This window comes from Felis catus, chromosome B4 (assembly GCF_018350175.1).
Source record: "Felis catus isolate Fca126 chromosome B4, F.catus_Fca126_mat1.0, whole genome shotgun sequence".
NCBI classification, from domain to species: Eukaryota; Metazoa; Chordata; class Mammalia; order Carnivora; family Felidae; genus Felis; species Felis catus.
This window is the reverse complement of record NC_058374.1, coordinates 112,439,845-112,467,830: the sequence shown is the minus strand read 5'-3', so window position 1 is coordinate 112,467,830 and position 27,986 is coordinate 112,439,845. Positions and strand designations below refer to the sequence as shown.

Genomic DNA, 27,986 nt, shown 5'->3' with positions numbered 1-27,986 from the left:
ACATAGAAAGAAACAACTGGAGAATTTTGAGATAGCATGTGATCCCCTCTGTTTCTAAAGTAATATACAAGCTACATTATGGAGATTTAGGGACTAGAGCAGATTCAGAGAGAATAGGAGAATTGTCAATATTCTTTTTTTCTTTTCTTTTCTTTTTTTTTAATTTTGGCAAGATATTTTGGTGGCCTGGACCCAGTGACAGACGTGATGAGACGTGATCTGATCCTGGATAAATTCTGAGATAGAACCAACATAATTCTCCCTGATGATTGGATGTTACTTATAAGAATGAGTATCAGTCTTCATTTATTCATTCTTCACTTCTTCAAATATTTAGTGCAAGGCACTGGGTTAAGTGTACGATAAAATAGCTTTTGAAATTCATGTGGACTTTGGTTGCAGGTCTAACAAATTTGAGATTAATACGGTCATGTCACTTCAGAGACATTTTAATATTTAAAACTGCCACTTTCACAAAATGGTGATAAATGCATCAGCAAGAAATCTCATCACAGTAATTTAAACATAGGTTATCCTGACAGTCAATACTGAGCCACACTCTACTTCTCAGGGAAGATATTCATATAAAGTAACAGCAGGTTTATTTTCCATTAATGGAACAAGAATATACAAAATGAAACTTGGAGTATGAAATCTATTTACAGCAACCCTAGAAATGTGAAACCGGCATCGTAAAATTTTAGCAATTTATTTTTAAAAATCATATTGGTTTCAGAAACTGGCAGGCCATCACTCAAAATACCCTGAATCACTAACTTCTGTAGTACTTTTGTTTGGTATTGTTTATGATAGTTTTGTTCCTAAATCACGTAAGTATCATGCATTTCATGCTAAGAATTGGCCTGTCATTTTTTCTGTCAACTAATCCTTTTTACCTTTAAAGAAATATTTGATTCATCTTCAGTAGTCAACAAATTGATCTTTAAAGCAAGATGTGCAAATCAGAGATGGTGTGAAAGATAATCCATTGACTAAAGGGAAAAAAATTAGATCTTCAGCTCATAATTAGTTCTATCTTTTTTTTTCAATGTAAAATTTAGTATCTTTTAATAAAGTAATGCATGGATATAATTTCTAAATAGTAGATATACATGGGAGTATATTTATAATTTTTATCTAAGGAGGTACAGTCAAAAGGTTTGGACATATATCATAACATGCATTTATTCATTATGCTTATTTTTATAATCTGTGTCCCCCTATTACAATGTAATCTCTATGAGAGGTATGATTTGTTTTTATTGTTGGTCACTGAGGTCTCTTCCACACACAAAAAAACTGTGCCTCACATATAATACACACAAAATAAAGAATGTGCTTACTTAAAAAGATGGAGGAGCATTCATAATCATATCTTACTATATTTCTTGGGGAAAAAAAAATCCAAGAAAGAAAATTCTCTGACCTGGAATCTGGATACATATGTACATTGTGAAGAACACAAAGAACAACAAAAGAGAAAGACATAAGGTCCTCCAAGGTTTTACTTTGGTATTGCTAAAAAAGATCCTCTATTATTTGAGGGCAGGACCTAACAATAGGCTAGACAGTATAGTGAAATAAAAGTCATTTGGGGTAGTAGAAGATGACGTTAACAATAATATAGCTATCATTTATTGTTTACTTTGGGCCAGTCAAGTATTTTTATGGATACTGTGGTTTTATCCCCAGGGACTAGAATTCCTGCTATATAATAAATGCTCTATAAGCATTTATAAGACTTAAATTTTCTCTTTAATTTGCAAACAACCTCATGAAGAAGGACTATATTTTTATAATCCTTTTTTCAGATGATGATATGTGCAGCTAGAGAGGTTGAGACACTTTCCCCAAATCACACAAAGAACCAATAAAATAGTCCAGAGTTACATCAGATTCTGAGATGAGAAACGAGGCTCTTACCCAATATGGCTGTCTCTGTTTTTAATGGAAAATAAGATAATTTCACAGTAATGAGTAATATATATGCAGTATTTTATAGAAAGACTAATAGGTGAGATGTGCAGACCTAATAAATCAGTTATTTATGTAGAGCCTTACATATTTTTACCAGTCTGAAAGGTGAGGTGTGCAGTATTGAGTGAGGTATACAGTGGTAAAAAAAAAAAAAAAGTAGATGTATAATCCACAAATCTAGTGTCTAACTCATGACTATTTAGAAGTTCAGACTGATAAGTGTGGAAAGGACACAAGATGGAGCTACTGGGGGCATGACTGTGTACTGCAAAGGGGAGCTCTTACTCTTTCCCCACCTACAAGAGAGGACGTCACACCTAGAAAAATCAAAATAGAACCCACTATTCAAATGATAAGGAAGGGGCAATGGGAATAGGTCATACAGAAAAAAAAAGGCATGTAACAGTTAAAGTTGGAAGAAAGCAATGCTCTTGCCAGTTGATTCAGGAAGGATTGAAGTACTGAACATCGTAACCCCACCCCCCCACACACACATACCCTCCCAAGTTAGATGGAAAGAAAGAATCCCAATGATAAGCTTCTCTGCAAAATAAAAATAAAAACTTATTCCAGAACGACATCAAGAGTGTCTTAGCTGGCTCCTTTAGAAAGCAAAGATGAAGATGAAGTTGATGCCAGTATATTTGAGAGGTACCAGCCCAGGGGGGTGAAGGTAAGATAAAAGAAATCAAAGTGAAACAAAGAAATATGCAAAGCAATGCAGTGTGATGTGTCATTGTTCCAGCCATGGCTTCATGACAAGCTGTGAAAAGACAGAAAGGATCTCTCAGCAGGTCTCTGCTCAGCATGTGGTTCTTCTTGAAAAGGGCTGCAAGGAAGAAGTGCCTCTCAGACTAGTCCATCAAGTACAGTAAGAAAGAGAAATGTATCTGTCCAATGTCCTTTTACCTTTCACTTCTCATTTGTCAAGATACAACTCCCAAACAACTGGGCTGCATCTAGTCCCTTTGTTGCTAAGAAGCCAGGAACTTTGAGGTGTTTTACCCAAGATGAAGAGAAGATTGATGACCCAGTATGAGTAGTATGCCAAGAAGACAGAAAAATTTTAAAAACTCAGAGTATTTGAGGAGACATATAGTTTTCGTGTCCCAATATGAAAGAAGATAGGTCAAAATAATACATTGCTTTGTGCTGTCTCTTTATCCTCATCTCATGCAATGTTTTGAGTAAAAGAGGGAAGACCTCAGAAAAGAAGGAGTTTGCCCTAACATTACTTTAGGACAAAACAGAAATGCTTGGGATAAAACAAAACTAAGAGTCCAACCCAAGCAAAGGTGTGGCAAATCCAGGTGAGACCGAGGTCAGTATCAATATCCTAAAAGTGGGACCTAAGGAAACATTGATAGGTAAACTTGAGAAACTAAGAAAAAAATCAGTGGGTGCTGTGGTAAAAGCTGGGATACATGAGGAATAGAATAATGTGTCAAAAAGGTGATTAAGGGGCGCCTGGGTGGCTCAGTCGGTTAAGCGTCCGACTTCAGCTCAGGTCACGATCTCACAGTCCGTGAGTTCGAGCCCCGCTTCGGGCTCTGGGCTGATGGCTCAGAGCCTGGAGCCTGCTTCCAATTCTGTCTCCCTCTCTCTCTGCCCCTCCCCCGTTCACGCTCTGTCTCTGTCTCAAAAATAAATAAAAATTAAAAAAAATTAAAAAAAAAAAGAAAAAAAAAGGTGATTAAAAAACAGGCTCCAAACCTAGGAAAAGAGCTAACTGGATGGAGAATGGGCATTGTTGAATCCAAGAATGGGAGCAGAAGGGAGGCAAATATACGACATGACTTCTCAATGAAGTTTTTCTTTTAATAATATCTATGATAATAACATTGACTGACATTTATCCCATTCTTATTTTCCAAGCTTTATAGAATCTTTATCTCTATTTTGGTATTTATGAGGCAGGTACAGTTACCATCCCACTTTACAAATGAAAAAAAAAAAAAGCCAAAGAAAAGACCATCAAAATGCCCAGATTACACAGCTGAATAAGAAACAAAGCCAAGATTTTGAACCCAGGTAGACAGGCTCCAGAGTACGTAAGGAAAAGGGGTGGTAGCCGCCACCAGCAACATGGAAGGCTATGACAACTCTAGCTTCCTGTTTTCCAAGGTGGACACTCTGTTATTCCCCGTGAAGCTCTTTAGAAAGCCCAGGAAGGCAGTCTTGGATCATGCTCTGTGCAGAGCTGACATGAGTCTAAAAATAGGAAATACATCTCTCCAACTCATTTAACATAAATTCAATACACAAATTCTCAAACTGACCAAATTAATTAAAAAAGGATTCCAACTTATTTTAATGACCATGAATTCTCAGGGGAATCTTCACATTGAAATATATCATATATGAAATGAAATCACTTATTGACAAAATGTCCAACACTCTTCACAATCACAAACACTGAGAAGAAAATGAAGAACTTGAGAAAACCTCCCCACGACTTAGAAATTCTTATTATTCAGGTAAGTTGGAGTAATCAACAATTGAGAGAAAATATAAAATGTAGAGTTACACTAAGAAAATATTTCAACCAAGAGCACACTGTATACATGGTACATTAGCCAACTTAACAATAAATTATATTAAAAATAATAATAAAAAAGAAAATATTTCAGTATCACAGCGGTAAGGCTACCATTTTAATTCCTGCCCTCTCAAAGATTTCACTATTTTTAGGTTTTTGCCATGAGAAGGTAGCTTCTCTTTTATATAGAGTACATCAAGTGAAAATTGTAGTGCATTTTATATAAAAGATAAACCATTATAACTTTGCTGGAATGCCTGTATCCAGAATGTCCAGGAATCTTTATAGAAACAGAGTGTCTGCCATGTAAAAGTAAATGCATCTGGGCTGCATTTAGGATTTTTGTTTCAAGATACTATACTGAGATATACTATCTTTTTTACATTAATTTATTTTTGAGAGACAGAGTGAGACAGAGCATGAGCTGAGGAGGGGCAGAGAGAGAAGGAGACACAGAATCTGAAGCAGGCTCCAGGTTCTGAGCAAGCATTCAGCATAGAGCCTGATGGGGGACTTGAACCCACAGTGAGATCATGACCTGAGCCAAAGTCGGACACCTAACCGACTGAGCCACCCAGGCGTCCCTGAGATCTACTATTTTAAATATTTCTTGAATATATTTAAAATAAGATAGGAGTATGCTTTACAGAGACCTTGATTTTGAAACCAATTAAATATAAATTAGCTTTCTCACTTACATAGAATTATTAGAAGATTGCCTGCAATTTAAACTTCATCAGGTGTTGATCTGAATATTTTAACTTCAAAGCACTAATAATCACTTATAAAAATCTCTTTATGAAATTTTTCTCTTTTACACTTTGAACAAAAAGAGTGTTTCTCTTTTGAAGAAAATACTTTAAGAACAAATATGAATGTCTACTTCATGTTGAAAATAAAACCAATGCAAAAATCCAAAGCCCCCATGAAACTAAAGGTTTATTTGAAGAAAAAGTAAAAGTGGGTGGAAGAAACCCAACGTGTACTCGTGTATTCCTGGCCTCTTTCCTTTAATCTTACAGAATGACAACTAACAGAGACACCTGTCTTCTCTGAAGGAAAAAACAAAAACAAAAAAACCTTTTAGTCCCAAATTTGAGATATCCACAGAGCTTTCACCAGCCATTAATGTTTGTGTAAATGCCTTTTGGAATGACTTGCCCATCTAGGGTTACAAATGAGCAAAGCATTTAAAATATGGTACCTTTTACTTAAAGCAACTATTATGTTAATGACTAGATGAGAATTGATGAAAAGTTCTTATTACATTTTTGTAAGAAATATCCACCGTACTGTGTACAGCTGGCACAAAGTCATACCCAATCTCTGATCGGTAGCTTATCTTTTTCCCTGTTAACACCTCTGCAAACTTTTTGCTCGCTTCTCTCACTCACCTTCCCTTTTCTCTTTATTCTTCCATCCTCTGGACATTCTTAGCATCCAATCTCTCCGGCGATTTTGTAGTTAAACTATATGGCAAATATTAGCTATTTTTCCTCTAACATATTTTAAGCAAATTCAAGAAATTGGTTAAGTATTTCCATTAATGAATCAAGAAGTATATTTAAGGTGGGTGGGAGTTTATGATATATCACTCCATTTCCTAGTTACTGCTTTTGTCCAAGGAAACCTTTGTAAATCATTTTTTTTTATTTTCTAACAAAGTGAAATATCAGGCTCAAAATAATCAGAACTTGATTTCTTTTAATCCTGAAGAAAAAATCCAATTGAGATATCTACTGTATTGACTCTAATCTTCATTGAACATTTACTACGGGCCCCAAAAGTTTTAAGAGTTTATGTGTGTAAACACAGTTAATTCTCATAACAACCTTCTGAGGTAAGTACTATCATAATCTTACTTTACAAATAAGGATAATATAATACAGAAGGTAAAGTAAAATGCCTAAGTTTACATAGCTGGTAAATGCTGGAGGACTCAAACCCAGATCGTTTGCCTCAAACACCTCAGGTGTTGACTGCTATTCTATATTACCTTTTATTCCTGTGTTCTTAGCCACAATCCAGGCAGAAAAATTAATACTGAAAATAAATGTCACAAACACGGATGCCAAACAGTTCTGCAGACCTTGTAGAAATTATATACAGTTGTGTTGTTTACAGACATGAATAGAGCTCTTTACCTATTAAGATTGATGTTTAAATAAACATTTTTGGCACTTTATATTTTTATATTAATATGAAGTAGGCTCATCCTTGCCGGTATTTAAAATAAATACAGTTTTTTCTTTCTGTAAGTTTCTGCATTAAAAAAAAAAAAAGATGATTTGTGTCTTGAAGAGCTACCCAGGTGCTTTTTATGGCTGGGTTTCACATTAAGAAAACATTTGCCATGGAAACATCTGGAAAACAGATCACGCAGACAACATTTTACTCAGGGGAATATACTTAATTCAGTTGCTCTTTTTTAAAATGGGCCACCCTGTTCATGCCAACTGTATGCATTTAACGCATATGAACCATAAAAATGCCTCATGCTTAAGCAATCAGCTTTTCATTTCTCTGAAATATTTTATCTGCTGGCTCGATTATATTCCACAGTCAAGGCCTTTCCTTTTCCTACTATCTTCCTATTCCTAACTCTGCTCTGAGATAAAGCATGGCTACAAGTCCCCTTCTCATTGGCCATGAAAGAAGTAGTTAATGCCCAGGAGAACCTGATAAATCATAAGGAATAGGCCCAAGAAAGAAAATGTCCATGTGGCCATACTTTGGTGTATAACTCAATAGCAACATATGAAGAATAAGAAAGTTAGATCCAAAACAATGGTTCTTAACTGTGAATAGTAGAAGAAATGACTAGAGAGAAAGCACTCCTCCCTCTGATTCATAAATTTGGAAGGGACTCAGTAAGTGTGTATTTGAACAAGTTTCCCAGGTGATTCTGATGTACTACTAGTGAAAAAGCATTTCTATAAGTCAGTGTTTCCAAAAATTGCTTAATGATAAGAGTGGTCTGAGTTGCTTGTTAAAAATACAGGCTGCCGGGATGCCTGGGTGGCTTAGTCGGTTAAGCGTCCAACTCTTGGTTTTGGCTCAGGTCATGATCTCATGGTTTTGTGACTTTGAGCTCTGTGTCGGGCTGTGTGCTGGCAGCATGGAGCCTGCTTGGGATTCGCTCTCTTCCTCTCTCTCTGCCCCTTCCCCACTTGTGCTGTCTCTGTCTCTCTCAAAATAAACAGGTACACTTTAAAAAAAAATACAGGTCGCCAAGGCCTTCATCTGGAGAATCTGAATTAAATAAATTTGGGGGTGTGGAAGAGGACTTTTCAGCCACACTTCAGAAACATTGCACCAAATCAGTATTTTACTACAGTGCCCTGAAAGATACATTACAAATAAATGACTGTCCTGTGAATCATTGCATATAAGAATCCCCTCCTTGAATATTCCCAAACATGGATTAACATAATAAAGGTCCTTAAAAGTCTTACTAGTAGCAATAAAGTTCTTAATATTGTTTGACTTACATTTTTACTATGAAACACATTTTCTCATCTGACAGTCTCAATATTTCTGAAGAATTAATGTTCTTAAACCCATACTTTGGAAAATCATGCTAGTGCCTAAGTATACATGCATAATCCCACCTAAGTAAAGTTGCAGCCAGCACATGTAGTCCAATTATACAAATTAGAAAAAGACAGTCCATTTGGGTGGAGAATTGAGATAATAATTGTAATAAGATTGATTTTCTAAGCATTTGAAATACAAAACCTCTTTCCTTTGGGATTTTAGCCCCTTACTGTTTTTTTGAACTGTGTGCACAACCTGCACCACTATCCACTGTGACTCTGTTTCTAAGAGCTGAGTAAAACTTGGTTTTTAATGAAATACGAATACCCTGAAAGAATGTTTGCCCTCAGTCCCACCTTTGTAAGAATGTTCTATAATATCACTGGCACAGAGTCAAAGTCTATAACGTGTTCAAGCAGGAGTCAAGTTGTAGTCACAGGTACACTAGGTGTGAGTCCATTATGGGAACAGGCCAGAGTAAAGCTGAAACATGAGTATATAAGATGTTGAGCTCATTGTGGGAATAGGCAGAAGTCAAGTTGTCAGTGAATATACTAACTATGCGGAAACTGCTGGTTGCCTCATAATGCTTTTTTCCCTCTCCCGTTCTATGTGACAGAGCTCTTGATTTTCAGTTGGGTAAATGACCATCTGGAACAAATTTTATATTTCCCACACTCCTTTGCTTGGAGTTTTGGCTATAACACTAAGTGCTTGCCAATGACAAATAAATAAAAACTGTATGTACAAGTTCCAGGCAATGTTCTTAAAGGGAGACAGAACACCCTTACCCTTCTTTTCCTTCCTTTCTGTTGGATAAAATGCAAATGAAAGGCAACGGCATGGCCAAGAGTGGACCCCTTGGAAAATCAAATGAGCTTAGGAATGGAGGCTATACAGAACAGACTAACAAAAGGGCCTGGGTGCCTGACACCACGGACAGCCATACCACCTGTCTCTGGACCACCTACCTGCAGACTGTGTTGTGAGAGAGAAAATAACTTTTATTTTATTTAAGACACTGTTATTTGAGTTTTTCTGTCACTTGCAGTCAAATTCAATCTTAAAAAATTCAATATGTGTGGTTTATGTGAATTCCCAAGCCAAGTTATTGTAATTGTTAAAGATTATCTATGCTGCTTCTTGCTTTCAATTAGCAACACTAATTAAAACTTGATTTTGTTTCTATAATGCTGTCTAAACTTAAAATACCTTTTCTATATTTTTATATGCACTGTTTCATGAAAAGACAAAGTGTTGATCTGAGCAGCCTCCTAAGATTCAAGAACCTTAAAGTCAGAAAAAGAAAAAAGAATCTGCAATATGTATATTATTTCAACTTTGAAATTGGATATTTCTGATTGAAAAGGAAGATTAATATATTCTTACAGTAAGTATTTTTCTAGATTCTTAATTTATACATTGGTATATAGAAAGAAATATGACACAATTGTCACATTTAACAACCACACAGCCTCTAGGAAAACAGCAAGTAGAAAAATCACTTATAATACAGTATAAGTCCTAGCAAAGACTGAACTAAATATATTTCAGTAAATAATAAACTAGCACAGATTGAGTTAAGCATATATGTTAATATAATAGCAAGAAACATAGAACAAATTAATGTGTTTCATATGTCTTACAAATTGTACACATATTTTCAATGTTGCCTACTAATACATATCTCTAGTATAATTCATTTATCTTTAATTTTTGTTGCTTATTCTTTACTTGAAATATATTTCACTAAGAAATTTGACAATTTTATGTAGACTAAAGGAAGAATACTATAAAATCTTGCTGAACGAATTTGACTCTATATATATATGTATATATATATTCAAATATATATTTATATATATGTAATATGCTTTTCATATATACATATACATACATACCTATATATCCTACACTTTAACTTTTATGAGGTACTAATCTGACATTCCTCTCTTTTCCTGGGAATACTTCCTCTTCTACTCCATTCACACAAATCTATGTCATGTTCTTCTATGACCTCATTTTCCTAAACATAGGTAATTAATGGTTACTCAGGGTGACCCAATCAGATACATTTCCAAAGAGTTTGGAATTTGAGACTAGAGAATGACAATCTCAGTCACTATTCCTGTACTCATGGAAGCTGTGAGTTGTAAAACTCAGATTGTCAAAGGTCGTATTTCTCTCCATGTGAAGAGCACAAGTTCTCAATGAGAGGAAGTGATGCTAAGTAGACCAAGAAAAGTATGATCAACAGAGAAAGAGAGAGTTCTGCAACATTCAGTTTTTGGTTCTAACTCTTCTTGAGGCCCAGATGAAATCACTGTCCCGCCAGTGGCTAGAACACTCAGTTTCTTTGGAATCGATGGACTAATCCATATCCCCTTGTGCTGAAGTTCCCTTTATTGGGTTTGGATGATTCCAAATAGGTTATATCATGGTCCAGTAACAAACAACCCCCAACTGTAATGGCTTTAAAAAAAAAAAGATTTATTTATCTCTCATATTTCATAACAATCATGGATTGGCAGGGAGAGCTTTGCTCATCAGAACCAATTGGGAGCTCAAGTAAATGATATAGCCAGTTGTCATGCCAGAGAGAAGTGAGAGAGCTTTAGAGGGTCTCACAGTAGCAATTAAATGCTTTAAACCCAAGTCAGAAAGTGAAACACGTCATTTCCATTACCACCTCCTTGTCCAGAAGTGGTAATATGACCCCAGCCAACCGTAAGAGGCTAGGGAGTATAGTCTGGCCACATGTGCAGAAAGGAGGAGAGTGGGAAATAACACATTAGCAACTGGAGTCCTAATTAATATAGCAGTGAAGTTTTTCTTTTGCCAAGGCAAACCAAGAAAAGGGCAAAGGCGTCTGAAATCTGTTGCAGTAGACATGTGTATTTGAGGGTTTTCTTTGTTGTGCAGCCAGAATTCTCCATGTTTTATAGGTCTTGATAGCCACTTGGAATTCCAGAAAAGTAGGAAAGGGTTCTACAGGTGAAGTAGCAACATGAGATGCGGGAGAAGGTTTCCTCAGATTGGAGCTTCTGAAGAAACCCAGGCTCTGTCTAAGCACTGATGATATTGTCCCTGTCCAGTTCTAACTATAGTATGGAAAGAGACATGCAAAATAAAATCTTGAGATAGCAGTGAGTGACTGGAATGATGGTTTTCCAGTGTCACCAGGAATGAGACCCTGTGTCTTTCTGCTTGCTCATATTTAGCTCTAGGCATTGCACCATATGACAGGCAGGAGTATGGGTCAAAGAGGCTAGATTAGCTGTTTTCTTTCTTAAAAAATCTTTTATCAAAGCTCCTTCTGGCAAATGTCACATACATTTCATTGGCCAAAACTTTGCCCTAAGGGAACATGGGGAAGAAAATTTTAGCCTTCCAGCCTCTGTAAGTTTAAAACACTGTATCTTGCACAAGTGTTTGTATGAAATGTTAGAAATTTATGTTCTCATTGGGAACAAAGGAGGGCAAGGACATTTTGCTTGAAATTACTACCTATCTGTGGGGGAAGAAGGACCTGAATGTCCTTGAAGAAAACATATTTGTAGTACTGACCTTACAGATGATTCAATGATGTATTTTTGACATCTGGTAATTTATGGATTTTACTAAATTGATTCCATTATTGGGACACAGGTGCATTACAAGATAAATAAAGTATGAGATAGAAAATAAAATGCAAAGATGATTTCTTGGTTTAGCTAATTTTATTATTTTGTAGAAAACTGAATTGACAACAATTTATTGGCTTCTGGATAATATCAAAGAGATTTTAGTGAAAGGTTCTTAATAGTTAAATTGCTTATGGTAGATTGTATTATTTCTTCATGGTTCTTCCTTCCTTTCCCAACCTTGCTCTGATTCACTGTTGTGATATATAACACTCTACCCCACTGCCTTTGGGCTTGGACATGTGAGAAGTGACAATATGCTGGTTCCATTCAGAACCAATGATAGGTATCATGTGTTCCTGCTGGTCACTCTTTTGCTTCCACTATCTAACTAAAGAAAGCATGCCCAAATGGTGGCTGTTCCTTTAGCTGGGATCCCAGGACATAAGATATGTGGACCAAAACTAAACAAAGCCCAACCATGTTCAGCCAAGTCCTGTTGAACTACCTTTGATGAGCAGTCCCGTATTTATTGTTGCACTTCACTAAGATCTGGGAGTTGTTCAATGCCACAGAAGTAACTAATAGACCTCCCACTTCACATTTTCAGGTAGAGTCACAGAAGCTGTTGATAGGACTGGAAAAGTGATCCAAAAATACGTATGTGGTGCCTTTCTGGTATGCAACTGATCTCTTAAAAAAGGACAAAATCATCTCTGAATAACTATAAACTTAAATGACAGATGTACTGCCTTACAACAAGATTAGAACAACCTATGTGGGGGAGCCTGGGTAGCTCAATCATTTAAGCACGGGACTCTTGGTTTTGGCTCAGGTCATGATTTCATGGTTCATGGGGTCAAGCCCCACATCGGGCTCTGTTCTGTGGAGCCTGCTTGGGATCCTTTCTTTTTGCCCCTCCCCTGCTCATACTCTTTTAAAAATAACAAATTAAAACTATGTTTAAAAAAAAGCCTATATGGAAGTATGGGCCTCATACCCTGACATCAAGAGAAGTCAAGGCTTCCTCTTTACCCACTCAAAGAAAAAAAAATTTGACATAAGGACAAAATGGAGATTCACTTAGAAAGTGATCAGACAAGTATTTAGACCCAAAGCCTTACCTCGTAGTTACGATAAGCATACATTTGCCTTTAGTAGAGTATTTCGTGCATGCCAATTAAGGGCATATCAGAAATGGCAAGTATTTTAGGATCCTGGCTATAGTTTGCTTTATGTACAACCAAAACAACTTTATAAGCTGGCGTTAGTGTTGTAATTACTACCAAGTAAATTACTACCAAATGATAGTCATCTCAATACTCAGAGTTAAAACACAGACAATGCTGTGAGACAAACCTGGCTAGACTCCTGGCTATACACGTGCTGTGTATGCTCTATTAAGTGCCCATCACAGTGACTGTCTCCTCATAGGTTCTCAATAAAACATTTTGTGGGAATGAGCGAGGAAACTTTGTAAGTTATTTAAAGTCTCTAAGTTTCAGTTCTCTCTTTGTAAAATGGATACTGACTGTCCAGAATTGACAGGAATTAGTGAGGTATAACATCTTACTGTAGTGCCATGCACACTGAAAGGACTCAATACATTACAATGTTGATTTTGTTGTCTTGCACCATTATTATAAAGTTAATGGTATGTAGGTCAATGCTATATATAGTATGCTTCCATTCACCTACTGACCTGGGGGAAACTTGAATCTTCGAAATTTCTTCTTTGAGTCAACATAATCTTTACTGTTACAGAAGATCCGGTCGTTATGTAGCACAGACAATTAAGCTGACACGTAGGATTAACTATAACCCATATTATAGTAAGTTTAAATGCAGACTATGTGAGCTGGTAAAGTATAATTTATTAAAGAAAAATGTGATTTTATGTACTTTCTTCCACCTTTTGTTTAACGTAAGCCATCATGACCATTCTCAGATCCTACAGGCAAAGTTTAAAATACTTCATTAAGGGTTTTGCTTTATCTAAAACCAAAACATTTTGGTAAGAGGTCATAATTTAGTATGAAGCTTAAATTTAAATAACTTGACCTTTGGTACCTTTCCTTTCCTTTGGTCAAGCATCCCATCATGTAAGGACATTGCAGTCGCTGGTAAGTATCAGGCAATGGAGAATAGGGACATAGATTCCACACTTCTTATTTCTCTGTGAACACAGAAGCAAGCACCCTATTTTTCATGACTTGCTACTTTTGAAAGAACATAATGTTGTTTATTTAAACTTAATTCTAAAGATGTAAACATTATCATACTTCAATAAATATAAATCTAAAGTGTCATTTTTTAAAAAAAAAATAACACTGTCCCATGTACCACTAAGAGATTTAAAATTATTCCTAATCAAACTATGACATACAATTACTTGTCAAGTCAGATCATGATTTATGTTAAAATGTGAAGAACTATGTGTATCTCAGAACTGAATATTATATTTTGCTAATTTGGAAAATGCAATTTAACCTGAAGACAGTAAAAATATCTCCCTTATTACAAAAGTTATTGAGTGGGAGGAAAATAAGTTTAGAGATCTGACAAACTGGGATTCAAATTCTTAACCATTTTTTAAGTTAGTAGTATGACCTTCCCCATGTTCCTTACATTTTTAGTTGAGCCTCAGATTTTCTATTCTATAAAACAGAAATAACTTCAACCTGTTTTCTACGGTTGGTCTGAACACTGGATGAAATTATACATATGAAAGCATAAGTACAATTCATGGCACACAGGAACAATTAAAAACAGTTTCTTTCTTTCTGTCACGTGAAAGAAGGAACATAGACCAAGACCCAGCTGACCTGCCTGCTACTTGTTCCCAGGCTAGTATTTCATCAACACATTTGTCATTATCTTGTAATACTTATGTGATGCTTCCTATGCCATGGACATAGTCTCCGTTAGTTTTCCTTAACGTTATTACTTTATGTAGTTTCTCTCCTTTTCCTTTTTTTTTTTTTTTCAGTTTTGGACTATACAGCTTTGTTTGCTTCACAGGTTTTCTCTGTTTTATCCCTTCAGAGCTTGATGATATTTATACAGCATCTGTTCAAATTTGCTTTCTTGCCCAGCCACTATCTGCATTTTACCTGTGCTGTTATAAATTTCCTCCAAAGCAATGGTAAGGTTAAATTCTAAGGGAATTGTCATTTTTTGCTACATATGTTTTGGTTAGCATACAACATCGGTATCTTCAGCGATGAGTCAGAAGTTTCAACATCTTTTAATTCTCATAGAATCATATCATTTTAGAGGTATGCCAGACCTTATTAGGGAATCCATTTCACAAATAATTATTGGCAGCCAAATCCTTTCACTCAATTGAAAAGGAAACAAATCCAAAAAGATTATGTGACATGTCAAACGCTATAAAAGAAGATGGCCTATCTCTCATGCCTTTAAGACCAAATAAGAAAATTGTCAAAATATGGAAGAATGGAGAACAACTAATTCTAATATGCCTGGTTTGGACCAGTAATAGAAGCCCAAGATCTTGTAGAAAAGGCTAGTGCATCTTAAAGCATTTGTACATGGGTTTTTAGAAGGTAACTTCCTTGGAGAATACAAAGTACTTCATTTTTAAAAGAGATAGTGTGGGGAAAAAACATGTATTGGAAAACATAAAGTCTGGATCCTTTTTATAATGCAATTTCAATCTGTTCCTAGGCAGCAACAGTTCTTTACTGCCTAAAACAATTTCTGCCAACAGAATCCACCAGACAGAGCATGCACACTTTCATTTGCATTTTCTTTTCCCAATTCCAAAGAACGCTCTCTGAGCCTCACCAATTGATGGTGAGGACAAGTAGGCAGTTCAAAATTCTAAATTAATTCAGATACTCTTCAAGTAATGTTTTAAAGTAATAAATTAGATTAAAAAAGAGAAAATCACTTTTTTGCATTATCAAGCTGAGTCCAGAACTTGTAGAAATAATTCAACAAACCCTAGATAGAAATAAAGAAGACAACCTCAAAAGAATCCGAAAGAATGAATGACTAAAAGGAGCCAAGTCCATAGAATTACTGGATTAGAACGTTGTATTGCTCTAAACCAATTACTAAACATTTGTTTAAATTCAGTGAGTTAATTTTAATTATGTTTGTATATGGAAAAGACATTTCAATGCAATCTTTGGAACAAATTTTTTGCTGAATTTTGCTTCAATTTATTTATATAGTAGTGCTCTTGAAATGGCAGAGCATATATATTTTTGGTGACTGTTGTTACAGAGAATTACATTTTAAATTTGTAGTTCCTACTATGTTGAAAGGTCAAGAGAACAAGCAAATTCAGAGCACTTTCTTTTGTTTGGGGAGAAATCACTCCATTCTTTTCAGCACATAAAATTAACATCCTGTCCTAGGGAAAGAATATAATAATAAAGCAGTATTTGGACTGAACAGTTGGAATCCCACCTTTTACCAAATACTATGCAATACTATTCTAAAGCTGCTGAAAAGATGAAACTGCAAAAGGGATGAAGAAGGATCTTAAACAAAAAAGATAAAAATCCTTTACTTTGGGGATTTAGGGTTATTAGAATATTTCTGATGGATTGACATTGGTCTGGAATAAGTTTACCTGAAAGAAAACAAAACCAAGACTCTCCCCAAAAGACAAGTTGACCAAGAAAATGCTGAGCCTAGGTTTATGACCATCAAAGACTAAACTCCTATAAGGGCAGATAAACAGTGGACAAGTACATGGATAAATCTGCACCCCTTCCCTGACATGGCCATCATAGAGTGGTGAGTTTGCTTAGAAGGAAAAGACTGTGTGTGACTGTAAATAAAGAGCCAAGACCTGTGAATTAAGGCATGTATTGGTCAGAAGGAGATGGAGGACAGGCCCTCTTTTCCTTCACTGTCCATAGTTTAAATATAAGGTCAGACACTTTGTGTCAAATAAGTGTTTTAGATAGAAATGCTATGCTATAGGGCTCAGTAGAAGAGTCCTCACCATTAGGAGATTGATCTAGTTAAGGGGAAGAGGTAAAATGTGACTTACACTTAGGGCTAATTCTCAGGTTATTTCCATTGGCTTCACATTCCAATGGCAATTATGATGACAGCAGTGAGCACAGAATCACTTTGGATTGGCCAGATAATTGCTGCATACATCATTTTGGTAACATGCCAAGGTAGTGGATGATTCTGAAGCAATGGTGCTTTCCAGACAGCATGTATGCAAACTTCTACCTTCCCTGTGAGTTCTAGCTCCATTCATGATGCTGACTGATGAGGACATAATGGTGTGAGTAAACAACCTGGAGATTTGAGATTATTAATAGGAGTGCCAACCCACTGGAGGAGAGAGGGATAAAGGAGGCTCAAATTAGTTTTGATTTAAATACTAATAATAATCTATGAGCTAGAAAATTGGGTCATATTAATTGCATATAAAATAAAAATGAAAGCACTACCTTATGGATGGAAAGATATGTGGAAAGGAAAACATGAGTGCAGGTAGTTTAAATTAATGGGAGAGAAAACCTATGAAGATACAGAATCCTTTATCTTCTAATGGTGATTATCTTTCCAGGAGTGGATCTTGATTTCCCATAATTACTATTTTCTAGCAATTTCCAAGCTTCTAAAATGAAAAAAAAATCTGGTATTAATAAAACCTTTATAATCATAGATCTGTGGAGGCAACCTTTCCCTGTAATAGGCAAGATAATAATTTTTTTTAGGCTTTGTGGGCCATACAAATCTTTGTTGCTACTAAATTAAGCCATTTTAGCTTGAAAGCCACCATGGACAATACTTAAGTGAATGGAATGTGGCTTTGTTTCAGTGAAACTTGATTTACAAAAATAGCAGGTAGCTGGACTTGGCCCATGTGAAGGCCATAGTTTGCAGACTCTTATGCTAGGATTAATGATGCACATATATAAAGACATATATAAAAACTTGCTAAAGTTTTGAACACTGCTTAGATTACATTAGCCTTTTAAAAAAACAACAAACATTTATTAAATTTCTATATTTATTATGCTTCCAGCAAGAGATAAAAAGTAAAATAAGATATTGTTGCTTCTAGGAGGGCCAAAAGCAGGAAGACAAGTACTGATACGGAAAAGTATAGGGAAGACTGGCCAAATCAACCTTATGTGTGCATATGTTACCCCAATGCGCTTGGACTGTTTTCTGTAGTTAATAATGATAATGATCGTAATAAAAATGATGATCATGGTAAACATTTATTCAAGACTAACTAGGTCAATTCACAAAAATTGATTTCTTAAAACTTACTGCATAATTGATTTTCTGAAATTCTGATGACTGATTTACTGGAAAGGATTTTAAGTGCTTTAACAGGAATATTCAACTTCTGATGCTGAATATATTCAACATCCATAATTGCATAAGCGATAGTGTAAAGCATGCTAATTTTTTTCAAAGCATTTTGGGACTTCTTTGCCAATGTCTTAATATTTACCTTTTAGCACTTATAGAATAATTAACTAGTTTTTTTTATATCTTGTCAATTTCATACTTAGGACATAATATTTGAGATGTATTCTTTATACTGGGTGCAAATTATTTATCTGTTGACTCTCATCTCTAAACCAACCATCCTATACTCTGCTTTGTGACATAGGCACTAAGGCTCTTAACATTCCTTCCTCTCCCTAAACTGGCTCCCCATTAGGGTGCAATAGAGAAAGAAAGCAAGGTAAGAGGAGAAAATTGAAGCTTGCTACTTCCTGCTTTCTCCCTGCTTTCTTCGTATTCCTCTCATGCTTCTTCGGCCCCACAGGATCAATTCTTTCCCGTAGCAGCACTTGAATCCAGTTTGCTGTTTCCCAGGCACCAACCAGAAGTAAATAGTTCAGTATTACAACTTTCCTCAAGAAGTGGTATTTTAGCAATGGTTTCTAGACTTATTTGGTTATGGAACCCTCTGGGGGAACATCTTATTCAAAACATATTCCACAAAATACACTTACTCTTGACAACATGATCAATGTATGTTCAATAATAATGTTCACTGTGTTCATTGAGGGCCTACTATTGGGAGAAACTGTTCTCATCCAGAAACTGCTTAAATACTCTATTAGGTAGGTACTATTCATACCAAGTTCACACATTAAAAAAAACTGAGGCAGGAGGGCTTATGTAATGCTCCTAATCAAAGAGCTATCAAGTGGCAGAGCTGGGATGCAAGTCCAGAATATGAAAACATAATGGATGTGGAGCATAAAAAAGAGAGGAGGGCAAAATGGCTGTGTTATTTATCCACTGCTACATTGTAAATACCCTCATTCTAGTGGTTTCCAACAACAGCACTTATTTGGCTGTTAGATCTGCAAGCCCATTGGGAGATGGCTGATGTAGGATGGCTTTGCTCATGTGTCTGCATTCACCTGATGGGCAGCTGTGAGTGAGTTTTACTGTTCTTAGCGGGGCTTTCTCATGTGTCAGGGGCCTTAGCGTGAATCCAGGGATGCTACCACAGTGATAACTGAATATTTTGCTTGAATGGTCAGTAAGATGGTAACCATTAAGATATCTAAAACCATTAAATAAGGTATCTGAAACTATTTGAGGGGTGAAATGAGTGGAAATATTAGTGTTGATTGAGACATACATAAATTTGAAGTAAGATAGGTGGAGATACCTCACAAGAAGTTAAATATAGGTCTATGGGGCGCCTGGGTGGCGCAGTCGGTTAAGCGTCCGACTTCAGCCAGGTTACGATCTCGCGGTCTGTGAGTTCGAGCCCCGCATCAGGCTCTGGGCTGATGGCTCAGAGCCTGGAGCCTGTTTCCGATTCTGTGTCTCCCTCTGTCTCTGCCCCTCCCCCATTCATGCTCTGTCTCTCTCTGCCCCTAAAATAAATAAACGTTGAAAAAAAAAAAAAGAAGTTAAATATAGGTCTAGAGGTTGACAGAAATAAAATAGTTAGAAATGGGAACATGGAAGTTAATTTAAAAAGTCATGGGTTTATATGGTATCATTCATGGAGATCATGTAGAGAAGTCAGGACCATTCTGAGACTGTCAATAATTCTGTTTTATTTTGCTTCTTATACTTAGGTAACCTAAGTAATGACTGTCAACAAAAAGACCATTTCATATCATTGAGGTTGAGAGGTAATATTGGTGTCATATAGTTCTTCTGCAATATTAGATGCACTTTACTCTTAATTTTTAAGGAAAAAAAACTAATGTCTTCTACAGAGAAAGAAAATAGAGAGAAGAAGCAGAGATGAAGTGATCGTCAGTTGCCAATGTCTATATTATAAGAGAAATACAAGTGACAGGAAAGAGCAAGCTTTCATTTGCCTAGGAATAGCTTCCTAACATTGAGAGGATGACAGTGATGTCTCTAGACTCGAGGGCAATATTTTTAAGCAGGTTTGTAAGTGATACTTTGGGGATTCAAGGGAATGTATGAAGTGATTTCTTACGGTCTGCACTAGCACCATCATTCCACAAATACAATGTATTCAAGGACCCTAAGAAATGTATCTATCACCAGTTTTGTGTAATACACAGCACACTTAGAATCCAAGTGTTAATAAGCATTCTTGCCATTTCCTAATTCAAACCTGAAGCATGCGATTTAATTTAAATAAAGATTAATAACAATCACAATAATCAATATACATTTTAAGTATATGAGAACATTTTAACTAACAGGCTTCACCATTATTTCTCACAGTTATATAATCCTTTTTTTAAATGATTAACATATATAATTCCAAAAAATCCAACATTTTTTGGTGTGGCAAGAATAATATTCAATGGTTTTTCTCTTTTAACATTCTTGAATTTGGCTGTCCTTATCAATAATATTCTAGATGCATGGCCTTGCCTCTTTGAAGGATCAAAATTATGCAACATATATACAAAGTGAAAGAGGGAGTAAAATTCTGGTTTTGCAATCTAGAGTCAAATTTCTTGCCCATAACAAAACAATACGTTAGAAAATCAGACTAGGTTGAGAAAAAGAGAATGTAAGTTATTTTAACTGCCTTTTACATAACATTCAAGCTTGCCCACTACAGCATGGATTTTACTATCTATAAACTAGAGACAGAAGGAATGCAGAACATGACAAAAAGAAAGGTTGGTGAGGGAAGCACATTTCTTGTAGCTCTGAGCATTGTGAGAATGAGAAACAAGAGAGAAGAGAGTGATTTGGGAAGTGGACGGTTACAACTCTGTGCCTGACCCTCCTCAGCATGTCAGATAGAGTGATTGGAAAACTAGAACAAAAAGACCTTTTGGTCAGTTTTCCCTTAAAACTGTGGGGCAAACCACCATGGTGGGTGGCACAACTCAAGCCTGGGGGGTGATGCCCTAGCACAGCCACGAGAGGTGTGTAGATAGATGAACATGAAGCATCACACCTGAATCTCCACGGTCCGCACGTAGTCCAGACATGTCATGCTTCAGTAAGACAAAGCAGAGTTCTTGAGATGGCCAGATCAGGACACAGAGACAAAAGTGCAGGGACTTTGTGTCAGAGACAAACAGTGGAGACCACAGACGTTTGTGATAAGAACCAGCGGGAAAAGCCAGACAGAACTAGTTGTGTACCTCAGCGGCCATCAGTCAGACTAGATTTGGCATAAGGAGTCGCAAAGATCAAGAAAATACGCCACAGACCTTGTATGAGTTTCCTACTGCTTCTATAATGAATGGCCACAAACTTAATGGTTTAAACATCACAAGTTTGTTATCTTAAATTTGGGGAGAACAGATGTCTGAAGTGGGTCTCACCGGGATAGAACCAAGGTATTGGCAGGGCTATATTACTCTGGAAGTTTTAGATGAGAATCCATTTCCTTGCCTATTCCAGCTTCTAGAGACTGCTTGCATCCTTTGGCTCATGGTTCCTTTCCATCTTTAGCCTTTTTTCACCCTGCATTACTCTGGCTTTGACTCTTCCGCATCTGTTTTACTTGCAAGGACACTTGTAATTACATTGGGCCCACCCAGATATTCCTGAATAATCTCCCTATTTCAAGGTCAACTGATTAGCAAGCTTCTTTCCATCTGCAACTTTAATCCCCCTTTGCATTGTAACTTAACCTATTCATAGGTTCTGGGTAGCAGGGTATGAGTATTCTGGGAGGCTCATTATTTTGCCTACCACGGAGCTGATGCATTTTTTTAAATCTTTAAACCAACCTACATACCTGGACACCATCTTGGAACAAAGCAGAATACAGAGAGGTAATATAAAAGACAGGCTTTCTCAAAAGAAGAATGAGTCATGCTCAAGAGACTATTTAAAGCTGAAGAGAAATGCCATTGATGCATCTCCCCTTTGCTCTTCACTGCAGCGGCTTCCACTTTCCAGTTGCTTTCCAAGGATAGAGACAGGCTCTTGAGGAAGCTTAGATCAATTACAAAAACAAAGAAGCTAATCTTCCAATGCATATCTGAGGAGTGAGTTAAATTTCTGAATCTGCCACATGATTGCGAATCACAATAATAACCCCTAATGATGAACTTTAAAAACATAACGGATTTACTTGATCCTACAGAAATGCTTTAAGAAGAAACTTGCACATCATTATTTGACAGATGAGACTGTTACCTGTTAAGAGACTTGTCCATAAAACTGAGTAGCAGAGGAATCTGGAGGACCCTCAAGTGGAAAAAAAACTTTTTCCACTGAGTTTGTGTCCTCTACCTCCGTGTCATTGTCCCTGAGCAGAGGATTTAAGTAAATTAATTTTCCTAAGAACTTGCTCTATTTATTTATGACACGTGTCCCTCCTAAACTTTCAGGAAACACGTCACTTCAGTTACCAGAACTAAAATAGTAGAGATGGAAAGTGAAATGTCACTAATCACACACTCTCTAGGTCCTCCGCAGAGTCTTCCTCAAACACGTATGAAATCATTAAGCAGAGAAAAAGAATTTAAGAGCTAAGTACTTCGTAAGACCATGTCATAAGTGTGTTTAAGGGAGAAAGATTGATTTTAGAGTTGTTGGCAGTTTTATGAAGTTATTGTGGATGGAAAGTAAGAAAGCATTTCAGAAAATAAACTGGAAGAGAAAATTTCAAAGTCCTAAATCCAAAGAGTGGCACTGAACTGTGAAATTCAGGAGAAACATTTCCAGCAGCACATAAAAGTGTCAAAGTGGCAGTAATGGGGCTTATCATTACCCAGGTGTGTACCTGAGTCCATTAAGGTGATGGAAAGGTGGCTGCAGAATATCTGTGACGCCGGAGCACAAGAAAAGATAGAGTGCCTTTTTCTTTAATTGGCAAATCAAGAGCAAGTAAGAGAACTGCGATCCATTTTTAACCACTTCCCTTCATTGCACAAGGACTTTTACTCAAGAGTGGCAATATATCACGGGATAGAAAACAAGACCCAGATTCTTTAAGACCACCAAGGTAAATAACAGCCAGGAAGAAAGACATCAAAAATTATGTTAAAATTAATGATTCCAAAATTCAAATAGAAGCATCCTGAACTGTGATGAGAGAAGAAACTATACTTTAGTACCTATGAGGCAATATATATAATATATATATTATATATATAATATATATCAATATATATTATTATACATATATCATATACCATATATATCAATAATATGATATATATTATACATATATAATTATATATACACACACATAGATATATATATGTATGTTTGTGTGTGTGTGTGTGTGTGTGTATATATATATATATATATATATATATATATATATATATCAATGAAAAGGTTTTACTAAGTAAGTCTCATTTGTTCATAATACTCTGAAGTGACTTGGGAGATATTCAGTTTCTGGGGTTTTCCTTTTCTCCAAAATTTAACTAACCTATGCATACAGTAGAAGTCGGCTGATTTGCACAAGACCTCATATGGAAGTCACTGCAGAAAGTGCCTCTTACTCTTTGAGCACATATGGTTTGTGAGCACTGCAGAATTTTCCATAGATGAGTCCTTATTCAGGACCATTTTTTTACATACACATAGTTTAGGCTTAGTGGTTTTATTCATATATCACTATACGCATTTTTTTTCTATTTTTTGCGTTTTTTGTTTTAGTAACAATTCTAGTTGATATGTGGACAGATACCCTTCGATCCTTTTATTTATAATTTGACCACTTGAATAAAATATATTCTAGGGGCTATTTTTTTTTCTTAGAAAGGATAAAGTTATATAAAATGGTTGGAGATTTTTTTCTTTATGCAGAGAATTATTACATATAAAGGATTTTCAAATTGAAAACCATCCTAATGAATATAGTAATACCATTTATTTTTAAAGCTTAACATCGTTTGTTATGAAGATATTTGCAATTATACATTGATAGCTAATATTTAAATAAAAGCATTAAATACACTGTCAAGTGCAAACACACACACACACACACACACACACACACACACACACGTACACATGGTACTAGTGTTGTCAGGGAAGAGTCATAAGAAAAGAAAAGAACATATAAGCAAAGATTTGAAGGAATCAAGTGATTGACCCAGGTGCCCATCTGGGACCAGTGGCTTCCAGGCAAAAAGATAAGTTTAGTTTTAGTCATCACTAATGCTCAAGAAATGAAGAATTTCTTAGCTGGCCAACTAGCTAAACTTTTGTCAAGTTTCTCAACATTGAAGTTTCTTAGCTGTACGTAATAAATATAGTAATGTCATTTAGTTTTAAAACTTAGCATCTTTTGTTCTGAAGATATTTGCAATTATACATTGACAGCTAGTATTTATATAAAAGCATTAAGTATATTGTCAAGTGCACACACACACATACACAATGTGAATGCTATGAGAATCAACTCTATTATATATATAAAGAATATATAGTAGGAAAATCAGAAACAACACTACCCACTCCCTATATGCTTACTATTAAAAGGATTCTTTAAATCCCATGTATTTAATCAAGATGAGTGTCTTTTTCCTCAAACACAGAATATCCATTAATGTAATTATGACAGATTCTAATTCCAGGAGCAATCCATGCATTGCATAACTTGAAACCCTCTTGCTACACACCTAGAAATATTATGTTACATATAACAGTAATGATAGTAAGACAGTCGTTTACACCAATTTGGTAAAAATAACAATAATAAAATGTAACTACCAAATGTTGGTAAGAATGTGAGTAACAGAGACTCATACACTGCTGGTCTGAGTATAAATTGGAACAACTACTTTGAAGAGCAATTTGGCATAATCTAGTAAATTAGAAGATGTGCTTATTCTTTAACTCAGCAGTAACAATCTAGAGATACAAACTCTGAATACACACACACACACACACACACACACACACACATATAGACAGAGAGAGAGAGACAGAGAAAGAGAGAGACTGTTTTTGCAAATTTTTAAATAATAAAATGGAAAAATAAAATCCCATAAACTAAAAGGGAATAGATAAAAAATTTATGTCACTTTTACAAAATGTGATAAATCATATCGAGTAGAATGAATAATCAAAACCGTATTTTGTGAATAACAAAGTTGAGGATATATGTGTATAGTTTAATACCATTTATATAAAGGTATAAAAATTGGCAAGCAATATATCATGTTTACATATATGCACATGTATAGCAATGGCATAAATTATGCATAATAATGAACATTAAAATAAGAACAGCTCCCTCTGTATAAATGTGGCCAAATACTAACATTCAACAAAATTGCATAGTACGTATATTTATGAGTCTTTGCCACATTCATTTTTACAATGTTCTGTAAGCTTGAAATTTTTCTAAAATAAAGTCAGTATTGCACTTCTATACAGATGAAAGTCCCTGTGGTAGAATAGGTTAAATGGGAACACACTGATTTCAAAGGGCAGGAGAAATGTCCTGCTACTTAAAAATGGTATCTTACCTCAATATTGTTGAGTCAGTATTGTGACAGGCATTGTTCTAAGTGCTTTACACCTCTGATCTTATTTAATCCTTGTAACAATTCTCTGTAGAAGACACTATTATTTCCCCCTTTTAGAGCTAGGGAATTGAAACACAGAAAGGTCAGTAACTTGGCCAGTGTCACATAACTAATAAGTTGGAGCACTAGAATTTAAACCAGAGAGTCTGAGCTCACTGCGTAATACACAAACTGCCCTTGGTAGATATGCTTACATTAAAGAAGCAGTTCTCAAAGTATGTTCCAGGGCCCAGCAGCACCCGAAGCACCTAGGACCTAGCCAGAAATGCAAGCTTTTGCGTCTTACTCTAGACCTACTGAATCAGAAACTCTGGGACTGAGCTTAGCAAAATGTATTTACAAGTCCTCACTGTGACTCTTACCCATGCTAAAGTTTAAGAACTCTTAGGTTGAGGTAATCTACAGGCCTGTAGATCTCACTCACGAATGGGAAAACTAAAAACGGGAGTTACAATATATGTTTTTACATCAGGTGAAACCTGATACTACTTGGCTCATACTTTAAAATGCTGTGTGAGTTGCAGACAGGTTGCAAAAATCAGTGTATTTACTTGGGAATGAGGCAAAATTTTTGTGGTGGAAGGGCAGAATTTTCAAAGAGAATAACTTGAGGAAGATGAGACTTGGAGAGTCTATGTCAAGCTGGAGGTACATGATCAAGTTAACATAAATGGAAGATTTCATATGGGATACCCTTCTCCCTTCCATGAATTCCAATTTCTTATAGGAGACTTAAGAAAATCCAAATTAGCTCAAACTGATACTTTTGTCCTTTGAGCCACATGTATTCTGAAATTGAACAGTCTTTTTCAATTAAAAAAATTTACATTTACTAGTTGAATCTGAACTGGTAATACTATAGATTTTGTAGGGGCAATGCTGCAAAGGGGAAGAGGAATTGGAGCTTTTGCAATCCATTTTCCCTCCTCAGCAAAGTCCCAAAAAGCATTGTCCCATTAAGTGTCCTGAGGCATGGAGTCCTACAGTGTGAAGTGTGGTACTGAAGGCGAAGTCAAGCATAGAGAAGCCCATGACCTGGTAAAGCATTCCAGAAGGGACATACACCAGGGAATAAGCCCAATTGTTATATTGCCCCCACGGGCTAGAGAATGGTAGGATGGATTTCACATATGTGCTTTGTTTTATGTAGCATCACATTAACAGAATCTGGTTCAGATGATTCACCATAAGCATGTACTGTGTGGAATAAAGAAAAAAGAGACTTTCTTCATGGGAGACTTTCGTTATTCAACAAAAAAATCTAAAGCTTTTTTTCTGAGGGTTCACAAATTATTTCTCTGCTTCCAGCCCTATGACTAGTTTGTTTGTGTGTTTGTTTTGTTGTTGTTTTTAATGGCTAGGATATGAAAAAGAGAGAGAGAGACTTTCCATCACCTTGACCCCACTTTGTACCCACTTAGAGAAATGCATTTTAAATAGATTTACAGTGGAAATATTCAGCAGATAATTCTCTCCAGTATAAGCATCTTTCCCTCTCTCCAATATACTTTGCAAATGCTTAAGTATATTAACAGGGAATGGACAAGACTCTCTCCAAATAGATAGTGATTTGACAAAAAAAGCTGTCTTCCTCTTGGAATTAGTCCACTTTGCCTTGGACACCCATCAGCTCTCATCTGTGCCCCCTGCAAGCCTTTGCCTAGCACAAGTTCTAGGCAAAGTTCTAGTTATTTAAATGTGAGTGAAAGTCATCTTACCTCTTTTTTTTTAATGCCATGACTTATATATAATGTGTACAAAACCTTTGGGTTAGTTTTGATTTGGCAATGCTACCTATCCTCTCCTGACAAACCATGCTAATGTAGGCAAGAGAAGCATTTGTACCTTACCCTTTATTTGCTATTTTAAAATTATCCTCTGCCCCTATAAATTTGTTTTATTTCTTTGCCTTCTGAATTTTTACTATCAGGAATTTTACAAATGTGTCTCTCATGTTACTAAGATGGTAGATATTATGATTTCCTAAATTAAAGATTTAAAAAAAATCATGGTTCTGCAAGTCTCAATGATTTGCTGAAGACAAAGCAGGTAGTAAACACTGAAGCTGGATTTTGCAGCCAAGATCAGGATGGTACATTCTGCAGCCCTCTCTACTCTGTCTCATCACCTCTTAGAAGAAAGAACCTAATAGATAGTCAAGCACATTTTTAGGTCCTCAAGGACCAAGAATAGGGTCTATTGGCCTTTGTGCCATGGAGGTGAACTACAACTTTCCCATCTTTGACCACTTTTATGATGAACCAGTTATCAACATGTGCCCTAAGGACGGCTACATGTTTTCTCACTGAAAAGAATTTTAAACACACACACACACACACACACACACACACACACACACACACACACAGTTAT

At 35.9% G+C, this 27,986-nt stretch overlaps 2 long non-coding RNA genes across 3 annotated transcripts in view; one reads left to right on the top strand and one right to left on the bottom strand.

The window, feature by feature from the left end:
• Positions 1-16,836, bottom strand: part of LOC111561487 — an 84,996-nt gene extending 68,160 nt beyond the window's left edge. Inside the window, exons 1-2 of the long non-coding RNA XR_006600941.1 lie at positions 16,709-16,836; positions 13,747-13,852 (exon numbers count right to left, since the gene is read on the bottom strand). This is a non-coding gene — a long non-coding RNA (uncharacterized LOC111561487). The remainder of the gene's footprint in view (positions 1-13,746; positions 13,853-16,708) is intronic.
• The window catches only part of LOC123386675, a 136,764-nt gene continuing 125,607 nt past the window's right edge, over positions 16,830-27,986 (top strand). The window contains exon 1 of one of the 2 annotated variants that reach the window (XR_006600939.1): positions 16,830-16,952. This is a non-coding gene — a long non-coding RNA (uncharacterized LOC123386675). The remainder of the gene's footprint in view (positions 16,953-27,986) is intronic. The other variant, XR_006600938.1, reaches the window with a different exon arrangement.